The following is a 14,628-nucleotide window of genomic DNA, read 5'->3' as shown; positions in this document are numbered from 1 at the left end:
GATCTTTAGCTGGCCCTTGACACCCAGGAGACACGAGCGGGGATTTGAACTCGCAGACTCTGGACTCCCAGCCAGGCTCTCCTCCCCATTGTGCTATACCAACTGTCCATTTGTAACAATACAAATTATAATTAACATTTTTAATTTATTTTTGTTTGAAATTGGACTGAAATAACACCTAGCTGTTGTGTACCAATCCATTCTGAAAATTCTGTGTCTTTTTTAAAAATCTGATCTCAGAAACATTGGGTGGATAGATGGGTGGATTGACAAACTGAATAATTATGCCACTATTTAAATTAAACAAAATTTTTTTAAATGGAATTTAGGGGCAAAATGTTTTCCAGTTTACAAAAAAAATCTCAACCTAGATCTGCGTTTGGGGGTGGGGGCACCAATTTCCTGGTTCGTCTAGGGTGCCAATTGCTGGCTGCTAATCTAGAACTGCCCCTGAATTCAGCTTCACTGGATGTCTGCAAGTTCTAGTGTTGTGAGAGAGGGAGAAAAACTTCTTCTGCCATTGACTCAGAGAAGGCTCCAATATTCACTCACGCTTCCCGCCAGTGTTTCCATTTCATATTGATTGTCGTTTCTGATGGTTCCATGCTGTGCCCTTGCTGACAAGTCAAGGCAACCCCATCGACTGCTCTTGTCTGTGAAAGAAAATCTTGCACAGCAATTTCCCTCCCACTGTGCAAATATTCTTGCCACACAAGGGTCCAGTGACATCCTGAGGCTGGCGCTTATTCTTCCAACACAGTTAATGTCACAGGACCCAGATTGCACAGGAGGGTCTGCCGCTTTACATATTATGCAGGCATCACCGTCCAAGAAACTGGGTAACACTGATTTTGGGGGAAATGAAATTTCTCCCACGTGTTCCAGGGCGGCCTGGTGACAGGAAAATATCTGAGGAATTTCTCAGATGACATCAGAAGAATAACAACCAAGTAAATACATTCTGCACAGCCTGATCTTAAGAAAAATTAAATAGCCCATTGATATTATCATTGAGTAAATAATTGATTTAATCACTGTAGACATCATTGATTTAATCAGGTTAGGGCCATATAGCACCACATCAACCTGAGCTGCAAGTGGAAAGCGACTGTGTGGGTCTCTGCACAAATGCAATTAATCATACACACCTCTTGTTATGCAGATAGCAGCCCTTGGGAAACCTGAGCAGCCTTGGAACCGTGAGGAAATTTAACCTTTTCTATCCCTTGCCATAGCCCAACAAAAAGTCACGTAACAGAAGCTGCTATTTGCATTTCAAGGGATGTTTCCAAAGGCACTGATGGAAGCTTCCTTTGAAATAGAAATAGGAAGCCAAGGGGACTTATTAATCAGGACCACAACTAGCAGCTCCTACCTGGCTTTACTCAGGAATTCTAAGAAACCAAAAAAAAAAAAAAATCAGTGCTGAAATAAATGGTTAAAATCTTATGAAAGGTTCAGCCCGCCATCTTGATTCAAAATGGTACCCAGTTGTAGCCAAACAGACCAAAACCTGCTCCTTGGTTTCAAGAACCATCATGCCAGATCTGGTGCACTAGATTTATCTTTATATCATTCACCTAAGGATAGATTCCTTTCTTCTTTCCAGAATGTTCCAGAACAGGGCTAGGGACACTGCAGCACCTCCAGATGATGCTGAACTCCACCTTCCATCAGTCCCAGCCAGCATGGCCAATAGTCAGGGATGATGGGCGCTGTAGTTCAACCATATCATATAGTTTCCCCACCCCTGCTCTAGAAAGTCGATCAGACAATTTAAAAATTAAGATGGTTGCCAGCCAGTATAGAGAAGCGCATTACCTTTAGGGTAGCTTTATATATGCTGGCAGCAAGAGAGTTACAGGCGCCTTTTTTGACCCAAAACAGTGTTGCGTGCCACGCCTCAGCTCCCACCCTCCTGCCCCTGAGCAGCAGCCTCAGGACTATGATGACAGTTAATTTTAAATTAAGCTCAGTTCAGTTCAGATCATTGCACCGCAGCCAACCACCTCTCTCTCTCTCACACACACACATGCAGATTAGAACACAGAGATTAAAAAAGAAGATTAACCTAAAAACATATTAAAATAGTACAAACATTTAAACTGATAGCTTCATTACAATGGCTATAGGAACATATATTATCACTAGAGGGAATAGCAACTTTCCTCCTATCTAGGGCTAGTTTAGCATATTTAGCAACCGTGATGTCACACAGAAATATGTTCCTGCCAATAAAAACACAATTTTATTTAAAAAGAAAGTGAGCCGTGTCCTCTCTGACATCTAGCAGGACCACATCTGCTCATCCTGCATTGACCAGTAGGTCATCTCTTGACCACCTGAAGGGACTTTGGGCATTTATCAATCCTGGATCATCAGCTAAATGAAAGTGGCAAACTACGGAGCCTTTTGCCAATCTAGGCCTTCTGTGGCTGCCATCTCTACGACGACGAGATTGCTGGCTTTCCACAGCAATCAACCATGGCAGCAGCAAGTAACAGACTTCCTCAGACAGCAGAGAGATCCGAGTACAGTAAATCACATAGGGCCAGGTGCAAGCATGTGTGGCGTTCCACACTTCTGAAGCTCAGGCTGGGCACTGTCAATCTTCTACGGAGCTTAGACAAGGTTCCGGTCTTCATTTCTTGATAAAAGTGCCATGGGTGCTAGCATGAGCGAAACAATAAGAGAGAGTAGTCTGCTCCGGAGAGTGCCATCACACACAGAGCACGGGGTATATACTGGTTTGTAAGAATGGATGAATCTTGTCAATTTGGGGTTCTCACAGTTTCTCCTTTTTCCATCCTGTGTGTGTGTGTGTTATGCATATGCAAAAAAAACAAAAATAACAAATGGAAAACATACAAACAAACCTGGAACAAAACAACACCCAATTATATGTATATAATTTTGTTCCGTGGGACATAAATCAGAAGTAATATATATTACATTTTATTCATGCATGCCAATTTTCTAAGAATACCACACACTGCTTTTGGGGAAGGTTTGCAATGTTATCATGCACAATTCCAGCACATTTTTCATACTTAAGTTTCATTCTCCACATTTCCACATCAGTCTGTGCATTTTTTTTAAAGAAAAAGGTCCTTATGAAAGTTCATTAGCATTTTAGTGCTCTTTTCTCCTAATGCATACACGTCTGTATGCACTTTTGTCTCATGTACAAATTTTTGCACAGCAATTTCCCCTAATATAATGCATTTTGCATGTTATTTCACTAACACGTGCATTTTTATCCATACTATATTCCAGTCTGTGCATTTCTGTATGCGTTACTGGGCTGGAGAAGTGCATTGCAAAATTCAGAGAATTGCAACTTTTGAAGGATGGCTGTGTTTTGGTGGTTGTATTGTTTTGGAAAGTGCAAATCAAATCCCCCCCCCCCCCCGTCGGCCTGACCTTTGTATTCACAACATGTTCACAGCTGATCTATACACACCTGTCCAAACAGCAAGCAAACAACAGATATAAAAGCATTTTTCTTGCATTTATCAGAATGCAGCAAACCTGCCTTTGGCATCACTCGAGCAGCTCGATCAATGCCTGAGTTGCAGAGAAAACCTTAATGAAATCTCAGGCTAAGAGCCTATTGATTGTTCAACTCTTTTCTTTAAAAATGTATATGAATGGGAAAGGAACTCTGGTCTGTGCGTGGGCGAGGAGGGGAAGACGTGATCAATGGCCAAGCAGAAAGCAAGTACAGGTTGCACTTCGCCCAAAGTACATGCCCTTTGTGGCTAAGTAAAATCAAACTCTAGGATAAAATAAAAGAAATCTTAGTCAATTGATTCTATGAATTTTAGTTAATACATTGATTACAAGTTAATTTGAGAAAAACAACACATGGGCCCTGTAATAAAATGTTGCAGCGTATCCTCCTCCTTAATAGGAATGCTCCTGTTCAGGGTTCCAGCCAGCCATTCCCTCCCACCTGCACTGCCCGTTAGGGGGCGGAGAAATTCAGTTCACATGGGAAGCCAAATCTATTAAATTATTTTAAAGTTTTAAGTTAAAGTATCTACAATATTAACGATATACATTGTTAGACACATCTTGCAGGAAAAACGATGAGACCGTTCAAAAAGAGCATTAATGAAAATCTAAGTAACATCCGGAACAACAGAGTGGGTGCTCCTTCTGGGGCACACTTCTAAGATCATGAACATATTACTAGGGACTAGGATTGCCAGGTCTCTGGTTTTCACCTGGGGACTCCGGTTTTTGGGGGTCCTCTCTGGGTCTCTGGGTGAGTCACTTTAATAATCTCTGAACTCTTAGCTTTCATTTTTTTAAAATAACAAGTTTCTAGGTGGTCTGGTTCAAATATAACCCAAAATGTCAGCCAGCCACCCCTGCAACTTCTGTTAGTACCCGCTGCTCTAATCCCTGCCCTTTCAGTTTTTAGCCAATAAGTGAAGTCAGGGTTGTGATTGACAAGATTTGTTGACCTCCAGACAACACCTAAACCCACAATTTCCTTTTCCTGCTTGTCTCGCATCAGGAATTCAGTAATATACAGCTTTCAGCAGCATAAAGAATACTTTCTCTGTGGACTTCCGGGAAGGGTGACTTCGCTTGTGCCTCCTTTTGAGACGGGCTCCCGCCTCAAAAGAAGCTTATTCAGATATAAATCAGTCAGAACATTTTTTTTTTGACTGATGAAATTTCTCCCGGGCAGGGAGAAACGTAGAGATCAACCTCAAAAGCCTGTTTTTGTTGGGAGGACTGGATTTCATTAATTTATGAGAAAAGGTCCAGCCAGCAATGCCGGACGGACTTCCGAACAAGCTCTATCTGATTAATGCGATACGTTTATCTTTTCTTCAAAGAGAAAACGGACTAACAGGCAAGCAGCCTTCTTTCTATTCTTTTTTTTACTTGGTTTAAATTGTTGCAGCAAAAAGAGATTTGTCAAATGAATCAGCTTTAAAGAACTTCTGGGTGAGCTATAACTCTTCTCTGTTATTCACGAAATTAACAGCTTATCTCTGTTTCTATTGCAAAAAGCTGTCCTGGAAGTGCATTCTAAAGATATAAACAGAAGAGGGATTTCTATTCCGAGGAACATTATATTGTCTGGGACTATTCTCTTTTTGGTCTATTTTATTTTGACGAATCTGCTTCTTCACGACGCCACTAACTGTTTTGATGCTGGGAACTAAATTTGTTTTGTATTCTTGAACATAGAGAGATAAGGCAGGCTGCTCTGTTTATACTGTGATGTCATCAAGCCTGGAATATTAACCCAATTGTTGCTGAAATAAGAAGTGGTTCTTCTTTATTTTTGTTTTGTTTTGTTTTCGTGGTTTTAAAAATGGCAATCAAGAAAGTGGCTGAGAATCTGGAAGTAATTATGTTTCAGAAAATAATGGATGAGATTGAGATAACGAAACAAACCCTGCGACAGGGCAGTAAGGAGCTGAAAATGGAACTGAGCAAAATGACGCAGGAGCTTAAAGAAATAGGGGATCCTGTGAGAGAGGAGAATGAGATCAGAGATGAGAAAAGAAAAAATAAAGGGAAGATACAAGCCCTGGAGATTGGAACAAATGTGGAATTGGAAAAAGATCTGGAGTTTATGGATATTAGAAATAAAATCTACTGTTTGGAATTTAACGTTATCTCTGAAGAAATTAATGAAGATATTAGACATAAAGTTATCAATGGCTTGGATAATCTTCTGGACTGGAATGACGTGATGGAGCTTGATATAGAGAAAATATATGGAATTAACTGCAGCCATATGACAATGGAAAAACTCTCAAGAGATGAGCCAGTGCATTTTGTAAAAAAGAAGAACAGAGATATGACTTTACAACAATATTTCAGCAACTTATTCAGAATTGATGGCAAGAAAATATTTGGGATAGAGGAAATTCCCATCAGACTCTTATTATATGACTATGGTTATGACAGCAAGATTATTATGGAATACTGATAATGGAAGATTGGACACTGAAATTACTGGACTTAACAGGACTATTGAAGATGGAAGATGGAATTAATATGGATAATGGAATAATGGCTATTGAAATTATTGGACCTAACAGATTTTGATGAGATGGATTAATCGATATGTTTATTTGGACTATGGTTATGACAATAAGATTATTATTATTAACGAGATGGATTAATCGACATGTTTATTAGGAGAAAAATTGATAGATATATTTCTTAAAGAATTGAAACCTCTCTTTGACTTTTTGTGGAAAGAATAAAGTAATGTTTATGAGATTTGATGATTAATTAAGATAACTACTGGAGGAAAGTGATTTTATAATATAATTTAAGAGACAGGATTGTTATATATTGTAGACCTATAACTGATTTGATCTGCGACAAATGGGAAGTCAACATTTTATTTTTTTGTTTAATCATTTTTGTTTTGTTTTGTTTTTTGTCTTTGAATGTTTTATGATTTTGTTTTGTATGTTTTATGAAAATTTGAATAAAAATTATTGTAAAAAAAGAAAAGAATACTTTCTCTGTACAGGATTGGGACTTGCTTCTGAGTAAACATGCATAGGATTGCACTACAACAGAAGATCACAGCAGCATCTTGGTAGGCATAAAAGTTCACATGCAGGTTTTTTTAGTTACTTGCAAAAATGGCATATTATACATTTTATTTTTCAAATAATTTTTAAACAGAAATTTTAAAAAGCGTACATGCTGTAGTGTTATACTTATCTAACTAAGGAGTCAAACAAGTTTAAATTTTACTGGACTGTTGAAGAGGGCAGTTTATTTTTCTTATTCATAACCTGTTTTGAAAACCTTGCCAATATGAAGCTTTTCTGGGAGTAAAGCTGCAATGCTGATTCCACATACCTGGAGTTAACCCCATTGAATTCAGTAGGACTTACTTTTGAGTAGACATGGTTAGGATTGTGCTGAAAATCAATGGGACTTTTGAGTGAACATAGTAAAGGATTGGGCTGTTAAATCTTTCTCTCCCCATCCAATCCTTTTTTTTTAAAGCAGTTAGGCATGGCTTACTTAGGTGTCACTGCTTTTATTTGGCAGGAAACTAATACTTGTTTCAAACGTAAAGTTCTGCAATGGCCAACAGGTTTTGACAATAAACTATTATATGGGGTGTATGTATTTTTACATCTCCAGTGTGTGTATATGAAATATTTCCTACAACCTTATGAGGTGGGGTTGGAAACCAAGGCAACTCACAACAAGAAATGAAGCCATTTAAAATCCAATAACCATAAAACCGTAAAATAGTTGCAAAACAGCTTAAAGTAGCACGATTCTAAATTTTGGATTGGGTGAGTAACGTTCCTTATCACTGAACTGCAGTCCACATGCTTCTCTGTTTGAGTAAACCCCATTGAATATATTGGGATTTGCTTGTGAGTAAACATGCATAGGATTGCACGATAAATATCTTTACAGGTTATGTACATAATAGACATCTTTGACATTCATGCTTATATAAATATTTCTTCTTACTATGTCTTGATGTGTATCTGATTTCACACTATGGTTGTTAATTATTATTTACAAATTATTAATTCCTCTACATTTTAAGTGTGCCCTTCTTCATTGAGGTGGTCATGGTCCCCCTCTGTTGTTTTAACCCTGAGGGGCAGATTAGGCTGAGAGATGGTGCGTAGACCATGGTCATCCAGTCAACTTTGTACCTTATTCCCATTTTAAAATTTAATTAAAATGATTTATATATAGGCAAAGTTTATGAAATAATGCAGTTCCACATGATACATTTAAAACACATCCAACTCACATGACTTCCCCAAAAAAATTCTGGGACGTTTACTTTCCCCCTCACAGTTACTGTTCTCACCACCCTTAACAAACTACAGTTCCCAGGATTCTGTGGTGGGATTCATGTGCTTCAAATGTATGTTGAATGTGCTTTAAATGCTTGGCGTGGATCTGCCCTAGCATGCTGTGCGTTCATTAGTGAATTGAAAAGAACATTTTTAAAAGATACCTTTTTAAACAGGGAAAGGGCTATAGCTCAGTGGTAGGGCATATGCTTTGCATGCAAAGGTCCAAAATTCATATCTGGGAAAGACTATTGTCTGGAATCCTGGAGAGCAAATGCTAGTGCATGTCATCAATATTGAGCTAGATGGTACCAAATGGCCTGAGTTGGTATAAGGTAGATTCCTTTGTTCCTAAAAGTGGAAAGAAAGTGGAGATGCACTGGAACTGTCAGAACACTGAGTGTGCTTCTACCCTAACTCACACTATCAAAATTATAAGAAGCTCTCCCCCCCACCCCCCGGCCAAAGGGGAAGTTACTCAGCAGGGACCAGAAAATCAGGGCGGCTCCTTATAAATAAGCCCAGCTGCATATATTGTTGTTGTTACGTGCCTTCAAGTCAATTACAACTTATGGCGACCCTATGAATCATATACAGACCAAATTGAAGAAGGCAGCTGCCCTTCTGTTTTGTTACGAACAAGAGGAGCTGAGTTGATGCTTCCAATCAGTGGCAAAACTTTTACGGGTTTAGTCTGTGGCATTACCAGGCTGGGGGGAAAGTAGCTTCTGTCAGCGTCAAGAGGGCTCCAGGCTGTTTCCAGACCACCGGACTTACCCACAGGCAGAAAGAAGGCAGCCACACAAGTGCATGAGAGAGAGGAGGGGTGTGTGTTTGTGTTACGTAATCTTCCTTTCCGCTTACAGCATAAACAGTTCAGCATCCTTGTCCTCTTACCTCCCTAACATTTTCTTTGTTCTTTTTGCGAACAAATAACATTTGTATTCCTGCTGCTGGGTCGCTGGTTCTCACAGAATCAGTTAGTTTAAGGCAGCGTGTGCCAACCAGCTGTTTTGGACTACAACTCCCATCAGGCCCAGCCAGGCCTTCACCAACCTGTGCAGGCTGGAGATGATGGGAGTTTTAGTCCAGTGGTTCCCAAAATTATTTCTTCCCCCACGGACCAGCTGAAAATTGCAGAGCCATCTTGGTTTTTTTCATCAGTTTTAGCAACTGCGATGTGCTGTGCTAGATGTTGTGTAGTTTTGGTTTTTAATTGCTTAGTTTATTTCTTATATGCTATATTTTACTGTATACCTATAGGATTAAAATTGTAATACAATCATATGCAATATAATAATCAAAAGAAGCAATTAAAATCCAATTAATCATCAATATGAATACTGAATACGATGGATTGTATTCAGCCACAACCTGCCTTCAACCACAAATCCACAGATGTGCCACGGACTGCCTGAATGAAGCTTGCAAACACAGTTTAGGAACCCGTTTTAGTGCAAAACATCTGCAGGACACCAGGTTGGCAAAGCTGGGTTTAGCACTGCAATAGGCTGACCTTACAGTGCAAAATCCAGCTGCCATTTTTTAAAAACTAAGATGGTAACGGGCTTAGGCAGAGAATCTGATCACTGAGAGTGCCAGCTCCTTACTCCCCCTCTCTCTCCCCCTCCCTGGGATCCTTTCAGTAAAGGCTGAAATGTGCACCAGGTATGTTCACCTTCTAGTTCTCCCAGGTTTGGGTTATGTAGAGGATGAGTAGGGATGGAAGGATCTGGCCATTTCAGTTTTCCCAGTTTCTCATAATTTCCAATCTTAAATTGAGTTCTACACGTTCTGCAGTAATTTGTTGTTTTTTAAATTTCTCATGACAGCCAATTTCTCTTTGACAGCCAAGACGTATATTTTTAGGACCCACTCTATTTTGTGATGTTTAGAGTTTGTTTTTAATGCTGTATTTTAAAATTGTTGTAACCCGCCCTGGTACCTTTGGGTGAAGGACGGGTAATAAATGTTGATGATGATAATAATTTTTTTTGGGTGGGGGGGAAGTGCGACATTTATTTATATATTTATTGACAATACTGAACTAGATGGGCAATGGCCTCACTCAGTATAAGGCGGCTTCCTATGTTCCTATTCCGTTCAGCAAAAATAGTCTTGCGGCTTCTTATCAAAGACATTGTGTCATGAAGACAGATGGACTCCAAGCCCCATCATTTCTCACAGCCATATTGACTAGGGCTGGTAAGACCTTTTGTTGGGTGGGTGGGGGAGTCCAACAACATTGTGCGGGGCCCCAGATTAGCCACCCCTGGCGCCAGCTTTCATGGTCCACTTCGATAGATGCATCAGGGTATCAGGCATTATGGCCTGAAGGCACGCGAGGCCATCACCTTAGTGAATCTAAGCAAGTCAGGGTCTGGCCATCTCCTGGACGGGAGACCACTTGGGAACCACTTGTATGCCGCCTTGACTTCCTTCATAGAAGAAAGGTGGGGTATAAATGTAAGAAAATAAATTAATAATAATAGAATTTAAACCCCGTCCTTCTTCCCAAAGGAGCCCCGGATATCAATTGTTACACTGAGGTATATAGGATATAATTAACAGTGGCCACAGTTAAAATTAAACCAGAACTATCACTAGAAGCTAAAATGATGAAACTGAGGTTATCATACTTTGGATACATAATAAGAAGACATGATTCACTAGAAAATACAACAATGCTGGGAAAAACAGGAGTAGAAAAAGAGGAAGGCCAAACAAGAGATGGATTGATTCCATAAAGGAAGCCACAGACCTGAACTTACAAGATCTGAACAGGGCGGTTCACGACAGATGCTCTTGGAGGTCACTGATTCATAGGGATGCCATAAGTCGTAGTCGACTTGAAGACACATAACACCACCAACATTTATTTATCCATTGCATTTATATACAGCCTCATAGCCAAAGTTCTCTGGGCGGTTTGGATAAGTGAGAATTTCAAAGGACGGATGTGTTTCAGTTCTCATATTGTTTTGGAAAGTGTGAATTTTATCAGTTTGGCTTTAAATGCGAACTGAATAAAATTCCTCCCCTGTCTCTAATCTCGGTGTTGCCCTCCAGCAGCCAGGAGGATTGGGACAAAGCTAGAATGAGTTGGCTCTGCCTCTCATTTACTCTTCCTCCTGCCCCACCAATCCCAGTGGGTGTAAGCTGCCTCTGGCCTCACTCTGCCTAACGGCAGGACCAGCCCCTAGCGCAGCTGATGGTGCTCCTGTCCATACCATGAAAAAGGCCACTTGCCGATTTCTGCAGATCAAGCTGCTGTGCATTTTTTTATTCTGCCCCCGCAGGCAGCAGCCAAGGAGAATAAAACAATATAAAAAAAGACTAAAGCCAATCGCGGCCCTGTCATGGTACCAAAGCAGGCGGTGAAAACTCCGCAGAGAATTATTCGCTGAGCAAACTTGGATGTGTTCCCTTAATTAAAAGCGTCGCTCACAAGCACCAGTCGCAGAATCACCTAGCAGGTCTAATGGAACACTGGGGAAGTAGCCACACAGTGAGAAAAATGAGAGCGGGGGGAGAGAGAATTCATAACAGTCCCCAGCGGGGAAACATCAGCCACCATAAGACTTTACAAATCAATAGTTGTGTAGTCTCCACCCCAATTTCAATAGATAATTTTGTTTCGTGGAGGTGTCCTCCTTCAACAGTAAAATAACCAGAGCAGGTTCCTGATTCACAAGGACTGTGATCGCGTGAGTGAGTTGAGCACACAACACCCTGCTAGTGTAGGCCACAAAAGGCATAGCGGGACACAAATTTGCAGATGCTAATTTATATGTACAAATGCACATTTAAGGAAGTAGGAGCTGTATCCAACTGACTTTAACTCAGCATAGATCCACTGAAATTAACGGAATTAATTAATTTAATTAACTGAAATTAATGGCCATGACTAACTCAGGCTCATTGATTCCAATGGGTCTACTCTGAGTAAAAGTTCATTTTCAGCAGTTCTGACCTTTTATTACGTTTATATTCTGCCCTTCTCCCAGTAGGAGCCCAGGGCAGCAAACAAGAGCACTAAAACACTCTAAAAGGAGACTTCCAAGCATGCTCAACTGAAGATATTTAGAAGCGCCTTTGAGGCATTCTGTCTCAACGCAGGAAGGCTGGGGTGAAGTGCTTTTAAAAGAGCGTGGAAGCCAGTAGCTTACACTATTTATGATGTGCTGTATGGAAAAAGTCCTTTCTCTTTTGAATCTACTGTTCCTTTTCCATTTTACTGGAAGATCCTGACTTCTCACGTTACAGAAATTACAAAATTATGATAAGTACCATGCAAACATTTGTGCAACGCAGAGCTTGGAAAGATACCTAAAATACAGCTTGCAAAATCTCTTACATACTCAGATCTCTGTCATGCAATCCTTTGTATGTTTTGCACAGTGGAATTAAGTTCCACTGTGTTCAATGATGAATTTGATGAATGTGATGGAATTTGTTGTGTTGGTATATTTATTTGTTAATAATTTGTATTATGTGTGATTAATTTGTATTATGGCTTTATTGTGTACTTTTTGTAATACTGCTTGTGGTTTTTCCTTTTTTGTACACCGCTTAGAGATATTGTTATATATTAAGCAATATAGAAATAGACCAAATAAATAAATAATGTGGGGGGCTTGCTCCATAGTAATTATGTTTCGAATATTCAGTGGTTACAGGACTAAAATAACTGCAGAAATCAATCCCCTCTGCACGCTAGCGTGGCAGTCAGCTCAATTGAATACAATTGGGACATGCATCAAAAATGTGCAATAATAGATTAACATTAAAGCCTTTCAGATGTACTAATTTGGCTAGGAGAGGGACAGACAAATATACTCCTTTATAGTACAAAGTGCACTATCATTTGTCACAAGGAACCTGGACCAGTGGTGAGTGGGTGGGGGGCAACTGACAGAAAGGCAAACTTTTCTTCCCTTGCTGGTTCCCTCTCTAGTAACTACTTGTGTACTTCCTCCTTTTCTCTCCCTTTCTAGTTAGTCAGAGGGAGCGCAGGCTTTATGGCTCTATAATGGCCACATGTATGTCTGTAGTCAGGATGACTTTATTTCCCAGTAGTAATAAACACTGCAATATATACCAAATCCCAATGCACAGATGCATCACTTTGGTTAGAGGAAACAAAATTTGATGGCTGTCATACAAGCGCTAAGTCCCCTTTCGCCGGTGTTTTGTACCTCCTTTATCTTGACAATAGCTATGTGAACTAGGCTAGACTAAGAGTTGGTGGCTGGCCCAAGGAAGTAAAGCGAGCAAAAATAACAAGGATATTTAAAATGTGAAACTGCTTAGAGTATTTTCTTTTTGTTTAAGAAGGTTTGCAAAAGAAAATGTCTGTGTTTTTCCCGAGAGCTGTGAAACTCCACAGGCTCATAGTATTTTTTGTAGGCCACGTAAGTTTATACCATAATCGTATTTTCTTTTAGTGTCTAAGATATCACTAGACTTACTCTGTGGCACCTTATTTCATGGTGTTCTTTTGGAGGGGGATTGCTCAAGGGCCTGCAACTACTTTAATCTAGCCATGACTCTGGCATGGCCATATGGGTTGGACCACTGAATACTACAGCTCTGTATATTACAGCTCTACACCTCTCTCAGGGAGAGTAGGGAGGCTCATGGGGTGGACATACATCCTGGTTTACAGAGGACCCTCCTTTATTGAAGGGGCTGCCCAGTCCATGGGATGCATCCAACTAAACCCTATTCAGAATTAGGGATGGTAGTGGTAGGAGGAAGTATACAGAAAAATAGAATCATGGAATCATAGAATCACAGAGTTGGAAGGGGCCTACAAGGCCATCTAGTCCAACCCCCTGCCTCACAGGTGGCTGTCCAGCTGCCTCTTGAAGGCCTCCAGTGTTTCACTAAATACATTAGTGAAAACAGCATACAGAAATGTATATGAGGAGAAATTGGTTGCAAAAAGTGTCCATTAGTCAAAACTGCAGACCAAAATGTGTTTATTAGAAGAAATTCACACTAAAACATTGAAGAATTCCCTTGAGGAATTTTTGTAAATAAATAAATAGCAGATTGCTGCAGAAATGTGGAGAGCTGAATTTCAGACTGGAAAAATGAGGAAGTAGGGGAACCAAAACTGAGACAGTCTTTAATTCCTGCTTAGAGTTAGGACCCCTGAAATTAATCATAGAATCATAAAGTAGTAGAGTTGGAAGGGACCTATAAGGCTGTGGAGTCCAGCCCCCTGCTCAATACAGGAATCCAACTTATGGACATGGTTACTTCAAGCCCATTACGTCCAGTGGGCCCACTCTTAGTATGGTTTAGCCAGGATACAAGCTAGAAAACTAAAGAAGGGAGAGCACTTTCTGCAAGCAGAGATTTGGCCCCCTCTTATCCACAACAAAGCTTTCTTGGCAGGCCATGGGGGCTCAGCTCCTCGCCATCTAGACCTCCTTTGCCACAGCTGCTCAGACCTCCCCGCTTTGTCACACAGCCATCTCTCTGCGGCCTGTGCCTGGTTTCCCTGAGCGGCCACAGGAGTGTGTTTATGCGAACGAAAGAGCTCCTGTTTCCACATGATGTGGTTCGTTTTCTCTTAACCGCCTTAATGAGAACAGCTTTGTATGTGCGTGTGGGGGCGTGTGTGGGGGAGGCGAGTAAATATTTCAGTGTTTCCTCTCCGAGCTGAAAAAGCCTACAAGGCCCATCTCCCGGGAAACGTGGCAAGCAATTCGGCGCAGACAGGTTTTTCCATATGGCCTTGGCAGCTTTTTTTTTCTGCCCACAGGCCGATGTCAAACCTCACAGGGAGCAA

This window comes from Rhineura floridana, chromosome 21, assembly GCF_030035675.1.
Source record: "Rhineura floridana isolate rRhiFlo1 chromosome 21, rRhiFlo1.hap2, whole genome shotgun sequence".
NCBI classification, from domain to species: Eukaryota; Metazoa; Chordata; class Lepidosauria; order Squamata; family Rhineuridae; genus Rhineura; species Rhineura floridana.
Note: the sequence above shows the minus strand (reverse complement) of the source record.